This window comes from Leptosomus discolor, chromosome 1, assembly GCF_034619465.1.
Source record: "Leptosomus discolor isolate bLepDis1 chromosome 1, bLepDis1.hap2, whole genome shotgun sequence".
Taxonomy (NCBI): Eukaryota; Metazoa; Chordata; class Aves; order Leptosomiformes; family Leptosomidae; genus Leptosomus; species Leptosomus discolor.
The window spans coordinates 179,799,729-179,815,699 of NC_141391.1; positions in this window are offsets into that span (position 1 = coordinate 179,799,729).

Below are 15,971 nucleotides of genomic sequence, written 5' to 3' on the forward strand. Positions count from 1 at the left end.
GCTGCGGGCCGGGCCGGGCCCGGAGGGAAAGCCATGGGTCCGGCCTGCGGCGGCGGGCGGAACGGAAAAGCCGTGCCCGGGCTGAGAGGCAAACGGGGCGAAGGGCCGGCAGGAGCCGGCGCAGCGAGAGCCGCGCCGGGGGGCTGCAGGGCAGCGGGACGTTTGGGCTGTGTTTTGCCGGTGGCTTTTTCTTTTGTCGGCTGCGTCCCTCTTCTTCTTGTCCGTCGTCCCTTTTATCCCTGTGTTTTGTCTGCGGCCTCTCCACAAAAGCTGTCGGGTTTTGGTAAACAAAACGTGTTGCGGTAAACGAGACATGTTGAGGCTTATGGACATGCAGCGTTGAGGAGATAGAGCTGGAGGAGAGGGCTGGTTGCTAACAGCGGGGCTAAAAGAGCGTGAGCGTTCCCTGCAGATCCTCACTGAACTGAAAATGTTAGCAAACCTCGTGCTAATGTTGAACATCTCTCTGGCTTCCCCTCGGACACATCCAGCAGTTGGGAGGCACAGGCCTGCCCGCACAGGCTGAGGCCATACAGCCCCCGCCGGTGCAGCCCTCGGGACCCCGGCTCTGCGAGCTCCGCTTCCGAAACGTCAGACCTTGTTCGGGGACAAACAGCCTTAAGACTTCTGGTGGCAACCTGGTACTTCCATAAACCCGGCTGCAGCATGTGGTCGTGATTGAAAGCGTTGTTACGTATTTTGAGGTTAAAAAAGGCAGGGCCTCTATAGTCCACGTAAATTCAGAGATGCAATAATAAAAGCGTTGGTTGCCTGGCCAATAGGTAATGACACCTTTGGGTCCTAGTTTGATTTACAATGCTCACTTATGCCTTTTTGTTTTTTCACTGATACTTAGAGGAAACTACGAGGTAACTTCACATCCAAAGAGAGTTGGAGGCTGTCATGTTGTCCTATATTCCTGTCATCTCCCATTCTACAATTTTGAATATCTTTTAAGTGTAGGGTACTTCAAAGTATGTTATTTTGATAGGTACTTATTTGCTACACGTCAACTAGAACTGGTTAGTTTTTAGTCTGACTCCCTTTTCTAATTCTCCGTTTTTTTCTTTGCCCATGGTGACATTTTAAAATTATATTTGAATAGTGAAAAGATTTGTTACAGAGCGTGAGTGTTGCGAATAGTGTTCAAAGATATGCTAGAGCAGTGTGAGCATAATGCTAATTTTCCATGACAACTAACTTGTCCAAACAAGCAGTGGATAACTGCCTGGGCTTGTCCGTTGGCCAAATATAAATCCTCAGCAGCCATGGCACCCTGTAAAAATTCCAGCAGTGTTTTAAATCTAGCTATTTGTGTGATGATGGATTTTCAAGACAAGCTTATTATCCCTCTAGATCATAAAGCTCAAGGTCTAGTGAGGGACAGCAGAGAAGCTGACAGAATTTTGCAAAGCGTGTTAACCTCCTGTCAGCACAAGGCAAATAACAGTCTGGTTTAAGCAGAATGTCCTGCCTTGGCAAAGTCAGATATCTGCTCATTTCCACCCAGCACCCCAATTACTGAGATCCTTAGCTAGCTAGCTTCACCATTAGGAGAAAATTACATCTACACAAAAATGCCAGAGGACAGAACCGAATGGCTACACTCAGTTGATGTAACACTGAACAATAGCATTGTCGATGCTCAGTCTTATCCTGATGTGGCATGAAAACTGATTCCTGTACAAAATGCATTTTACTGAACTGAAGCAAAACAAAACTGGAGTGTTTATGTAGTTCTCCCAAAACTCTATCACATTATTGAGCCTTCTCTTAAGCACAGTGTCATTTTGCTAAGGCTGTGTGGAAATTAAGGTGCTTTTTAAATTAACAATAAATTTTCTACAGTCCAAGACTTACCAAATGGGTAACTATGACTTTCTTTTTCCACTTCTCAACCAATAAGAGTCTTGTGACCAACGACTTTGAGATTAAGTTTGGATTCTTTAAATAATAACTTCCCTTACTGATTCATTAACTGCTAAGGATAAAAAAACCCCAAACAGTTTCTGTCTAGAATTTTTATCAGTCTTCAAGGACAATCTTATCTCTTTTCTCAGACAGACTAATCTCAAGTAAGGGGAGGCTGTGAGCAGGTACAATATACTGTCTGTGCTTGTTTAGGGAGGTAGGGGGATGTTTTCTGACATGCAGTGCTGCACTGCTTCTGTCCTGTTTGTCACCAGTTTGTCATCAATTATACAGCACATGCTACATCATCGACATGTATAATTATTTTCTTATGTGTGATAATTCAGGATGAGTATAAGTAAAAGGTTTTACTTGAAGGGCGAGTAATAAACTTGCATAGTTATGAGAGCTGACTTCCCCACTATTTCAAGGTCGTAAAAAGAAAAGGAGACATAATGACAGCAAGACCCCACCTGTGTATTTTATTTATAATGCTACAGAAAATATCTGGAGCAGATGTAGCCCTGCCTTGAGTGGATGTACTCACTTTAAGTTGCAGTTAGCTGATATGGTATGAGACCCTTTTTCATACAGATTCAGATTCTAACTGTAGACATTTCATTAATGCTTGCAAGCTAAATTCTTTCCTGAGGTGGATCTGGTCTACCTGCAGGCGCATACACCAGAGGAAGGCTGGGTCGCGGTGCTGCAGGGGTGCCCAACTCGAGTGAACGGATGGACCGCTGAAGACTTCAATTTCAGATTTTTGTTCCTCACTGCAATTCTTTTTTTTTTTTTTTCCCCAACGTGTCCCTCTTACCATATGCCTAGTCAGCATCCAGCACATACATGAAATGGTCCAAAGTTCCCAGGTGCTGATCAGAGGCATAGGTGGCCAGGGTTTGTCAGGTCTCATCTCCAACCCGTTTGCTGCTTCTTGGCTATCGGGCAGGTTAACCTCACATACTGTCTACCAAATGCTACCAGAGAAAAAAAAAAAAAAATTCAAAAAAAGCCCCTGGGGCCGTACATTGTGCTGATGCATCCTTTCCGAAGGCTCAGAGTGCATCTTTATTAGTGTGACACAAAGCTGCGATCACTCATGTGCTGCAGCTTGTCGGGCACCGCAAGATAAAAGGACAGGGGAGAAAGGACGCTGGTATGCCGCTGGGGCGTGTGTGGCTTAACGGGGCTTTCTGCCAGGCCTGTCTGCTGCAGCCGTCACCCCGCATGCCAGACAGTGGGTCAGTACACTGCTGGACAAATACAAGAGAAAGAATTCCGTTGTTTTCTTGACATTCCTGTTTTGTTGTGTAAGAAAACGCACATTGGTAAGAAATCCTCGTGCCAGTAATAGCAGATTCGGTTCAGAGAACTTATACTTCATAAGCTAAGACCTATGCCAGTGGAGAGCTCTGTCAGTACCACCACCGGAAACTTCTTCTTACAAACGACACCCACACACTACTAAAGGAAACGGGGACGCAGCCTCCCTGGGGGCAATTTGGAACAGACAGTAATGACAAGCAGGAATCAAGAGCGAGGCTCGTAGCAGCGGTGGGAACCCAAAGACCACACGCGGTGCTGTTGCAGCTATTTAACAGGAAACACGAAGCTGTACTTTGCTGTTAAACTGGTGATTTTCTGGTGTGCAGGAGCCCTGTCTTTGAGCTGCCCAGGGCTGCGCTGCCCTTCCCAACAACCCCCGCTGCTCTGCGGACTGGGTGGCACGGCAGGCGCCTGTGCGCGCTCCCTGGGCTCAACTACCTGCAGTATTTTACGGGTGCTTTGGATACGAGATCAGCAGTTTCCTACATCTCCATAACTCCAGATTCAACCTCGTTTATTTTGAAAAATGTAAAATTACTTCAGGTAGACTAGCAAAGATGGTCTCAAACAAAACATTTTTCTAGCAGCTGTTCACGAGCTCTTACCTCGCTCCTGCAGGCACTCTGTTCAGGTGCGCCCTGCTCTTGCGAGCATTAACTACAAGTTGTTTCAAAACCACCTGGAGCTGGAACAATCCCACATCAGAAGACAGCAGTTCTGCTTTTGTTTGGTTGGCGTACACATTCCTCCGTGCATCTGGGAGACATTGGTAGTCTGTCTGCCCAAATCTGATTCCTATTTGGTACCAGCTCAGTCAGCCACAAGCAAAATTATAAAAACAATAGTGTATGCCTTCTGAAGGGAGGCCAACTGGCAAAAATATAAACCCATTAATTTGAATTTATGCTTAGAAGTGCTCAATACCTAACATGGAATGAAAGTTTGTCTGGGATTTTTCCCCTCTAGTTCTCTGTTTAGTCCTCGCTTTTGAAGCTCATGGGGCGATTCTAAAGAACCGAAAGGGAAAAATCTCAGGAAAAGGCTTTTCTTACTCTCCGTAGTTTTGGTTAGGAACATCACTGAGTGAAGAAACGTGTTTTTCTTCTACTCTAGTTAAGCCAGGGTGAAGTATGTTGCTAAATTGTGACCATTTCCTGCTGTACTAATCTGTAGCTGTGAAAATTAAGTAATCCAGTGGTCTCTCCTGTAGGAGCACTTGATTGCATGAAATTAGATCAGAGAAAGCCTCAGATTAACAGTGTCACCTGACTTGTTGAAGCAAACTAGGATGACCCCAGTTCAGTTTAGAACTCTTCTGTTAATCCAGTGCTCATTTGTCATTCAAATGTGCTATTCAGTCTAGCACAAAACAAGTTTCTGTTCAAGGGAGTGGCGCAGAAGGGTGTGTGGGGTGTGCACAGGCTAATAGGACTCGCCTGGAAGACTGAGATGTCTTTCAGAAGCTCTTGAGGAAACACTCTAAAATGTATTCAGGGACAACCTAGATCTAGGAGAGGCTGAGAGCAGACGTAGCATGAAATCCAAATCCAGTCTGTTTGGGATGCCGTGTATGGACAGAACTACAGCTGATGATGAGGTCTGGCCTGAAAATACTATTAAAGTCAGGCTGCAGTTTGGGTTAGAGGAGGCGAAGACAAAAAAAAAAAAATTTAACTGTCTGGCTGTTACTTGAATTGTTTGTTACTAACAACAAAACCCAGCAGGGTGTTTTATTACACAAGCAGCTTCTGAACACAGACCCATTCTATGCGTCTGATCACGTATGTCCTAGAATTGTGCCAGCCTTGCTAACCCATTTGTCCGCATCTTCCCTGCATGCTTCCATGCTTGCTTTCCAGCCGCCTGTTGTACAAGGAATATATCCTTTATTTTGGACCACAAAGTCTCTGTAAGATCCTCCCTTGCAGACCTTCTTGTGGTCTGCCCCGCAATTTAATATTTGGTTGATACAGCCTTACTGACTGGTGTATGATTTTAGCTGACGCAGAATGAGCTATCCATTCCCATTCCTGAGAAAAGCCTCAGCGCTCTCCTCCTGCTAATACAATTGATTTTGCTGGTGAATTATGAAGTCACCTTTCTGCCGGTATCGAATGGCTCTCTACTTTTGAGAGCACAGCTTTGTCAGCACAGCTTTTAACGTACAGCTAGCAGCATGTGCAGTTAAACAACAGTGCCAGCGGCTAGACTAGTAGTTTGGAGCATTTACGAGAGGCATTACTAGTGTCTGGGGTAGCCTCGACTTGAAACCTTGGAGGTTAATTTGAATAGTTTCCCTCCAAGAGTTCCTTGCCATCACAAACAGGGCTGTGTTATCAATCTTGGATGTGTATCCCAAAGCCTTCTTTGGAAGTGGATTTGCTGAGGAGAGGAGTTTCTGTGAGATTAAATGTCCCCCAAATCAGGCATGGATCCATATAACTCCTGAAATAAACTGATGTACCTTGCTAAGTCATCCTTCTGAAGAGCCACGTTGCTTTCCTGGCTACCCAATCTGTGTTTATCTATATGCCCTCTCTTGATTCAGACGCATCCCGATCATATGGCGCCTCACCACCGAATAGTTGGTATGCAACTATCTGTTGCCAGGCAAGAAAAGTTTTTTTACAGTGTCCAGTTGCCTGCCTGTGAATTAGTACTTGTTTAAACACAAACATGAAACAACAGCATCTAAGTAAGGAACACATTCATGCATAACTTTATGTCCAGACAGTGGTTATTAAATCCTCTTGCCCTTTTGGCTTCAAAATGGGGGCTATGTTTGGTCTGACTGAAAGACTCTCATGGGGAAGAAACAGAAGAAAAAGGCATGTTTTCTAGCTCAAGAGGCAGTGCATATAGGTGCAAGAATGACAAGCTGGCAGACTAGAAAGTAAATTCTCTGATGAATCTCAGACAGCTATGAAGTCATACCAAGGGCTCCTTTTAGTTAGCTGGCAGAGTAGCCTGTCAGACAGGGCTTTACATCTTGAGCATATTGAGCTTTACACAGAAAACAGGCTATACTGGAGGGACAGTCATCTTGAAGCATGTGGTCTTGTGATCTTTTAAGTTTGCATAGCATAATGAATATGCAGTGAAGTTGTTTTTTAAATTATTTATTGTGTTTCCAGTGGTATATTAGTGTTCTGATTCTAGAAAGTTCCAAAGGGAAGGAGATTTACACATGATACATACAAACGTTCTTTAACTGCCTGTCTATGTTTAGCCTGTACCCAGGGCTAAACTATAACAGTCACTCTATCACCCAGCAAACCCTCACCAGCCAGGAAGGGGAATCAGGGGAAAAAGGAGAGCAGACCCATGGGTGGAAGTGAGAACAGATTTTAATGAAATAACCCCAATACCAACAGAGATATACAGCGTTATACTCAGCCAAATTAATATCCAGCCATCATAATCAACAGGAGAGCAGTCCTCAGGAACCAGAGGAACCACAGGAGGAACCCCAGCAAACCTTCCCCCTTTACAGTGACATGACATTATGGTATGGGCTACACCTGTAGCTCACTCAGGTCAGCTGCCCTGCCTCAAAACTGCTAACAGCCTGCCTAGCGTGGCTGGGCTGTGATTCTATCCCAGCCAAACCAGGACTCTTGCCCTCATGTCCAGAAAGTTATGATGTAGTTGTAGTAGGCCACACGTTGTACTTTCATCTTGAGTGATCTTTTCCCAGATTTCTTCTTCTAGCAGTAGTTGGAATCAGAGGGTTTAGATTTCTGAAGTATCTTAGAACTTGCATCCTTCATTTTTATTAATGTCTGATCATATGATTTTTTTCCTCCAGTCCACATGTATAGCTTTTCTGTACTTGCATCTCCACAAAGAACACAACGAAGTCATCTCACTCTGCATTGGCAATAGCCTGACAGGATCGTCAAAGTATCTTATCAATATGACATAATCATATTAGTGAGTGTTAAGGATGTTTATTCGCTGATGTTCTTAACGGTCCTGTTTGACCTGTTCCTTCCATTGATCCTCAAGGTTTGTCCATCGCTCTCAGAAAGACTACCTAAAACATGGAAAGCAGCTATTTAGCCTCAGCATTTAGGCTCCATCTGTTCATCAATTGTATCAATTTACCATTGTGCAGCTACTCACAGTTCATCTCACAGCTCTTTTTCCCTGGTAAGAAAGGGCTGGGGGAGTAGGGGCTAAACCTTATCTCCCAGAATTAATGGACTACTACTGTCAAGGGAGACCAAAGCAGGAAATATTTCTGTGCTGTAACAGAACAGGCAAATGTCCCTAAAGATCTTGGAAATCTAAAGAACTCTGCAAAAATTATTTGTCCTTCAAAGGCGATCTACCATAGAGAAAACTCTTCTGTGGAAGACCTGTAAGACCAGGTGCAACGGTTTAAGTGTAAGCACCCAGGCCCTTCCAAAGGCCTGGACAACTTCAGGGAACTGAGCTAGCTAAGAAGATAGCTGAGTGTTCTGGGAGGAGTTCTGTGACCCACAGAGATGCAGCGGGCAGTTCTGCTGCAACGGCCTTGATGATTAATCTGCTTGTGCCGAGATGGGTGCCGAAGCCCTAGAACATGACAGTCGCAGGTATTAAGGGAAAAGCTCTCATACATGTCTTCCATTCCCACAGCTGCAGTGAGAAATGCTAAGAAAGTGGGATTTTGGCATTCTGGAGTTCAGATGCCAGACACTGGTTAGGATGACCATCACTGTCTTGAGCTTCTTTTTTACATTCACCCCTGAATTTCTCAGCTTTGCCCCCTACAGCGTTTTTCTCCCAGTGCTTGCATATTCTTTGTCTCCATCTCCCCTCCATGTCATTGCTACTTTGCAGATTTTGTTAATATTTCCACGGTATGTTTAATGTATATACTCTTTAAACATATAAAAAATATTTCATAGAAAAAGCTTGCAAACTATTCTGCAAATATTCTTACATGTCCTGATTTTTGGTAATTACACGTGAAAATGTTTGTAGAATTGGATCAATAAAGAAACATACAGCAAGAGGGTTTACTCCTTTTTCTGAGGTGTTTTAATATCCTTCTATTTCATACCCTGCCTTTCTTCTGTTGTTGTAGAGTTTTAGTTCTTCGTAGCTTCCAGCTGAAAGCCACCTGGTACTGGTTTCCAGTATGTGGCATGTTTTAGGCTGAGGAGGGGTCCGACAGGTCCAGCTGTACTAGAGAAACTTGAACAAGGCAGGTAGTTCTTGTTCATGACTTGGTTTTGTTACCGGATTTTTTTTAATTTTTTTTTTTTACTAAATAAGAAACAGGAAAAGCAAGGGGAATCCCCTGCCCCAGCTGCCCTACAAATGGAAACCTCTTCCTCAGTACCGGAGGGCAATAGAGATCAGGGTAACACCCACTGCGTTCTTGAGGAAGGCAAGGTTTGGGGGGAGAGAGAGAGGAAGAACCAACCCAGGCGGTCGGTCTGTGAGTGCTTGGCGGAGGTGAGCGCCCCGTGCCCCCTCACCCACCCCCGCCAGGCTGGCGGCAGAGGGGTCTGGTGGAGTAGAGAGAAGTTCCCAACTGCAGCGGCTCCGCGGAACAGAGAAAACCCACACCAACCCATCGATGCTGCGGGAAAAGCAGGACACGAGCTAAACTCTGACTGCGGGGGAAGCAGCCATGCAAAATGCTGTTCTGTGCTTTGGCTGGTCCCATCGAAGTATTAATACCGCAGGTACCTCGTGCCTCCAGAGAAAGCAAGTGCATGGACTTTTTGGCATTCCTTCAGCCGGCTGGTTTCACAGGGTCCATCTTAGCATCTTAGTTTAGATCACTCCTGTCGTTTAAAAACGATCTTTTTTTTTGTAGCTGTGGTAGTTTTGAGGCTGTGCATTTTTCTTGGCAGTTTCTTCCACCTTTCTTTGTGTACCTGGAGATGCACGCAGGCGCTGAGCTTTGACTTCTGACCCACCTTACTTATCTTAACACCGTGTTGTTCAGATATGAGCCAAGGCCAGAGGGACACATCATGGTAGGACACCTTGAGAAAAATACACCACAGTAGTGTTACTCACAAGGGAAAAAATCCCAAATCCATCATTGTGGATCTCTAAGATATTGCTGCATCATGACTTGGCTGTGAGGAGACAGGCTGCAGTTTCCTCACATAAGCAAAACAAGCCTCACACAAACATATCCAGAAATGCACTGCAGTGAGATATTTGAGAGCACAGGTCTTCTGGCTTTCTACACCAAAATACAAAATTTGAAGAGGATCCATGAGAACATTTGTTTTCTCCTGTATCTGCTGAAGAAGGTCTGGTAGAACACAGACCATCCCTTTTGGCAGGTGATTGCCTATCCTGATCTTTAACTCATTCAGTGCAGGAAATGCCACAATATCTACTATACCTACTCTGCTCAAAGAAACCTATCAGTTGTGAGGCTTACTCAGCTGCACAGCCACGGTAAAATGATTGTGTTTAATGGTGAGATAGTGAAGATTCAGCGTGCATTTCTTTGGCCGGCATGCTGCTTCACAGAGATCTGTTCCCATCCACCTCTTCCATCCTCTTGCTGCCCCTTCTGTTATACTGGCACAGATATTTGTGCATCTGTGGCATAAAGTGAGCTGGCACACCTGAGAAATAATGCATTTTTTTTTCTGCAGAGCAGTTCCCTGAGGTGGTCCAGAGTACTTACACAGCGGCTGGGCCAGGATGTCACTCAAATGGCAGCAGACAGGTAGGCAGGGGAAAAGGTAGGATCGGCTCCAGCTAGCTTAGGCAGCAGCACTACCGAAGGTGAAGCTTACAGAAAGCTTGGCTCATTTCAGAGCATGCCACTGTGAAAGAGGTGGCCTGTTCTCCTCCTTGTCTCCTCACTGCTGGCTGCAAGCTCTGATGGTGAGACCTTTTTTGGAAGCAGTGTGGTGTTGGATTGACTCAGCCACCTTGCATGGTTAGGTGATGCAGCTAAGCCCCTCAAATAGCTCATTGAAAGAATGTCCTGAGCCCATCTAATGCCCATCTAATTGTTGGAACAATGGCCTTGACAGGAGCTGTACATTCCTAGCCAAGTATTTCTTTGAGCTGGCTTTGGCTCATTTGACCACAGATTTAGCTGATTCAACAGCAGGATATTTACTTTTATTTGCTGCTAGTATGTCAGCTTGCTTTATCATGCAGCACATGAGACATCACAAGGAAAGCAGTGGGGGAACACACAGCTGGAAGCAGAGAACTGGGAAATGGAAATAAGGAGATCACCGCTTATGCAGGCAGGGAGCCATTTAGTGGTCTTTCCCTTATCATCTAACCACACCTTGAATGTCCTGCCGTTACCTTCACCTGGGTTGATAAGCCCCTGCAGTATCTCCTGTGATAGAACTGGTTCCAAATTCCCAGAAGTTTCCCTCAGGTGGTCCTTGGGGAGAAGCAAACACTGATAATTACTTTAGTTAGCCATAGCCACCTTTTGCCTGTGCAAAGGAGAGGAAAGCTTTCTTTGCAAGATGAGTTGGGTTGATTGTACCAATGAAGACACTTATGATGGTAATTTGCAGGCCATTCTGTTTTATAGCTCATTTGCTCTGTACTTCAAACTGAACCTGTTCTCTTCTGTGAAAGCTTCTTTGGAAATGTACATCTTGACATCTGTAGAGAGCATGTCTCAGCTGTGTATTTTGCATTCCACTTGTGCAGATATTAGGGGAATTTCCTTTGTGATAGCAAATACACACATTTTACTGTGGCAACTTTTTGATTAAAGACTGAGAAGTGAGACTCTCTCATCTTGTGGCTAATCTTCCCATCACTTTCAAAGCTTCACAGTTCTATGCGGAAAATCCTGGCACCAGTGGTTGGTGTTCACAAAGGAGACAGAGGAATCCTGTAAAAATAAACTTTATTTGAATAAAGGGAGAGTCCACTGGGCATATCCCGTGGGGTCTCTCAAAGTTGCTGGGGTCGCAGGCCCCTTTTTATCCTAATTTCCCAGCCACATAGGACCCTCTCCCATTCCCCATTGCTAAGGTACTAGGAAGGCACAGACTTCCCGATCCGCCTACTACATATACTACATTTTTACCCCTTAACATGTACCCCCCTTTGCATCATGCATTGTATGTTTCATTAGCATATCATTATGCATCTTCTGGGCAGAGAAGTTAATAAGCCTATTAAGGCTGCACACTGTTTCCTAAAGTTGAAAAGTTCAGACTTCCTTTAACTTTTTTGAGGGATTTTTTTTTTTTTTTAAATGATTTTTCTTTCAGGTTATCTTATCTAACAGAGCTTTGTAGTCTGGTGAGTTCTTCTGATTGTCTCTAATTGCTGAGATATATGGCACCTTTTGTTATACGAGGTCTGGTGAATAGTGTCCTATATCTGTCAAGATCTCCTGTCTCAGTCTTATTACTTACTAAACACGTGGCTCCTCTGGATAAACAGTGCCATGTACTTGAAAAAACACTCTCCTCCTTATCTATTCACTGTTTCGATCTGTAGTATCTTGTACCAGCCTGGGTAAATGTTACTATATTTTTGTAAAGACACTCTCATGATCCTATCAGTTCCAAAATTACGATCTTGATATTTCTTTGCCTACTAGTGGGCATGATTTGCTGTTGCTATTATAGCTTGATCAAACAGCTCTAGCAAATCAAGTTGCTCCAGCACAAGACATCACTTCCCTCTGCTGTTGATGGTACTGTCTTAGCAAGAGTTACTGCCCTTGCAACACAGTGAGTCGGAGGGATCACTACCCACATCGCAGCGGGTTCAGTTCACAGTCTGGCAAGTTAAACCATTACTCAAATGATTGCGTCCAAGGGAGACCACGGCATGGGCACACATTCCTCTTTGCTGACACAGACGGGAAAGGACAATCCTCTCCGGAAGAGAAGCTGCAGGTAGCTGGGGAGCAGTACTGTCCCACATCACTGTCAGCTTGTGCGCACGCAAAAGAGTTAAGAGCCCCGTTGGTTCACGCAGCCATACAATTACTTTATGCAAGATTGAAGAGATGTCTGCAGTAAAACTAAGGAAACGTTATGGTTTTATCTAGGCTTTATACATGCATATCAGCTCTCCATTTTAACTAGGTTTTTCTTCCAGTTTTCAATGCAAGCAATGTCTCTCTAGAGCCCCTTATCTCCAGCTTCTTCTTCTGCTACAACCCAATCCTGTCAAGCCACTTTTACAGAAAAGTCTTTCCAGAAGTTTGTTACTCCTAGCCCCCAAAATGTTAAATCCTGTTAGTCTATAAGGTTGTCACATCCTAAAAGAATTTCTTTAGATATCTTTGTATGCATTGATTTACATCAATTTCTAAAAGGAAACTCCGGAGATCAGGGGACTGCTTATCTTACTTCTACACTGAATGAAAACACTCAGAATACTTCACCACAAGATATTTAAATCCTGGCTTGCTTAGGGACAAGTGACTGATTAGAAAATTAACCAGCTTTTAAAAATAATATCCAAATGATTTCTGATTTGTGTGACACCCTGTGAGCTATTATAGGCTTTCAAATGAGTAAAGCTGTCTTCACGGAAGCAGAAACAGCTGATGTGGCACAGAATGGTTCAGCTAAATAGAGCACATTGAAAAACAGGACCCACATATAAGCCTTCCAAAGATCTTCCCTTTATACAGGGAACAAGGAGAATAGTGAGTTGCCAGCCCATGGGAGGCTGCAGAGGCAGGCAATGGGCCACTGAGGCTCAGAGTCAGCCAGTCTCCCAAAGATTTCAAGACCACTTACAGGTAGATAAATACGTTGTGGAGTGCTTGAGAAACAATTTGAGGGCTTCTGGCCAAGAGGTTGGTAGCTGTACATGAAAATCGTGCTTTGTCGCCGTTTTGTTTCTGAGGCTGGGCGTGTGGACATTACATCTGACTACTGAAAGAGGTGTCTCCCACCCTGCCCCGCTTCCCTCAATCCTGTTTCTAGCCGTGTGGTGTCACTCTTCTCCCTTGTCCCACCACTGAACTTGCCTGCCTCACAGTAACGCATCAACTTGCTCTCTGAACCAGTCATGGCTGTTCTGCCTAGCAGAGGGTCAGATCAATCTCCCAGTTCAGACAGATCAAGCGGCTGGGGGTGAGCAGGACGTGTGCCTTTAAGCAGTAACATGCCATTCCACTGACTCTGCCATCTCATATTTTTGTGCTAAAAGCGTGTCTTTCACTAGATCTGCTAGTTTCCCAAAGTTTTTTATTTTCAAGCTACCTGTATTTTAATTTCTCTCTTCAGCATCCAAGATGAGAGTTGAACGACAGTCAAGTACAGCTGTTTCTGTAATCTTGCATCTACTTCTATAAAAACAACTTAACTGTGAGTGCTGAGCAACCCCAGCTCAGTGCCAACCTCCCATGTGTCCATCCACTCTGCTGTCAGCTGGACCTCGTTGAGACTGTAGGTTTAGGGGTATAGAATTAAGGTTTACATGTCCACTCCTGATAAAGGCAAAGCTATCCAGGAATCAAAATTGCCTTTATAGGAAACTTTTGCTTGGGCTTTGTTTGGGAAACAAATCTACTACGTCTCTCCCTCTTTTTTTCTACCTGTAGACCAAAGTCTTACGCAAACTGCACCTGAAGAAAAGCTGAAATAGTGGGTCTCTGGGGAATGATACTTGATAAAAAACATTGGTACACTGTTAATCCTGATCAGAAGCATCATCTTACTGCTCAGAAAAGTGAGATCGTGTGTTTTCAGAAATGTGTCATAATTGCCTGAAGGGACGTATGACCACCACTGTCAGTTTCTCCTCTCAACTGGATTAACAAATAGGAAACCAGTTTTTGACTAACCACCAGAAGAAATGCATTTAACAAGTAAACCACTTTGGATCCCAGAAAACCTTAACATTGCATTTCCACTCCTTGGAGAGAAGTGCTTTATTTCACAACAGTTGATGCTGTATAATCGGAGCTGCTTTTTTCATTCAGCACAGAGACAGAAACTTGGGTGGAATCAACATGCGCACATGTAGATAAATGACAGGGTCTTAATAAAAGTTTTTAATAAGCAACTCCAGTGTATTGTAAAACAAAACCTATTCAGTCACTGTAGTTAGTTATGAAACTGAAAATAAAAGTGCACAAGTGGCTTCTTTTTCCCCAAAGAGTAAGGAGGATTAAAAACATTGCAGACAGAGTAAGGAAGCAGAACAAGGACTCCATTTCTTTGTTAAACAGCATACCTAATTTAGTTGGAGACCAAAAAAAAATGCCAAACTTGTCAACTATGCAGCTTCATTTCTAGAAATGCTGGGCACATGCCATTCTCTATTAAGTACAATTGAAAGGGAAGAAGTTTGCACTGGCAAATCTGACCCTACTATTCAGATGCCTAATCGTGGAGTTAAGTATCTAAACTTAGACCTTATATTTAAAAACCTGCCAAGATGTATACTGTCTATACTCCTCTCAGTTGTCTCTTAATCCACAGTCTCGCTTATTTTTTTTTTTTTTTATCACAGCCACTTCTGTTCCATGGTCCCAGTAGCCATGATTACTCTGTGTGCTTCACCCGATCAGCACACAGCTCCTTTAAACAAGTTTGCTTCTCAGCCTCTGCTTCATAAAAAATACAACTGTTTTCTGTGCCAAGGTCATTAAAAATTACATTCTTATGCTGTGCTTCGACCAGAGATCTCCTCCCTGCACTTCCTGGATGTGACACAACCGTCTATGGTTCTAAAAATAATCCTGCTCTTTTCTGGCACACTGCTAGCCTGCATGTGCGTCCTGCATGTGCATCCTGCGTGTGCTAGTTACCCACACGGCAGTGCTGGGCTACTTGGAGCTCCTTAAATATAACCATGTGCCTTCAGACGAAAGGCTTGTATTCATATTCCAGTGAAGCCACTAACAAATCAGAATGTATCCTTGCAATGCTAATCCTCAAGCAACCTTTGGATCATCCCCATTACTTGCTTCTAAATATATAATTTACTTTCATTACATTATGTCTAATCTGTTCATGTCTGTTCCTGCCTTTCCATTATAAAGGCAGCCCATTGTGCCTGTTAGGTACTGAGCTGGTGCAGCTGGGAAGGCACATGCAACCATGCAACTCCTGAGCTGGCAAATCACCTCTTAATTCAGGTTAACTCCTGTATTTTAGGCAATTATTTTTTTTCTGGATTCGGAAAGCAGTCAAGGGTCCCTAGGTTAAAAAAAAAAAAAAAAAAAAAGCAACACTCAAGCAACTGCATGAGGTCAATGTATTTATGTGAGCAGTGAATACAATTTCTGCCTCAATTCCAGAATTCCCTAAAATATGGCATAATTATAGTTTATACAGAAAGGGCAGAGTGAAACAGGAAAGGGAGCTTTCTTATACCCCTACTAAAGGGAAATGACAAGGACTAAAATTTGAAAGGGTTAGTAACCACCTTACAACTAAAGCAAAGAAAAGGGATCACGTTTCCCCTTTCTTTAGTTCTTGTTGTACTGCAGATCGTAACTATGACCCTTTGGGCTGGGCTGGATCCCCTGCAGCAGGACTGACTGGGCACTGCAGTTACACGAGGCAACAGAGTATTTCCTACTCCCCAGGGTCCCTTAGACCTTTCAGCTGCTGGAGGAAGCTAGGAGCACGATCCAAGTCAGTGAGATGAAGGCAGAAACAGTAACTCCAGCGAGACAAGCTCTGTGGGCAGAGGTGATATGTTTTCATTGGACCAACTGATACAGTTGAAAAAAAGCAGACCAGCTTTCGGGAACACAAACCCTCCTTCACTAAGCCCAGCATCACTGGGTGAAGGGGAGG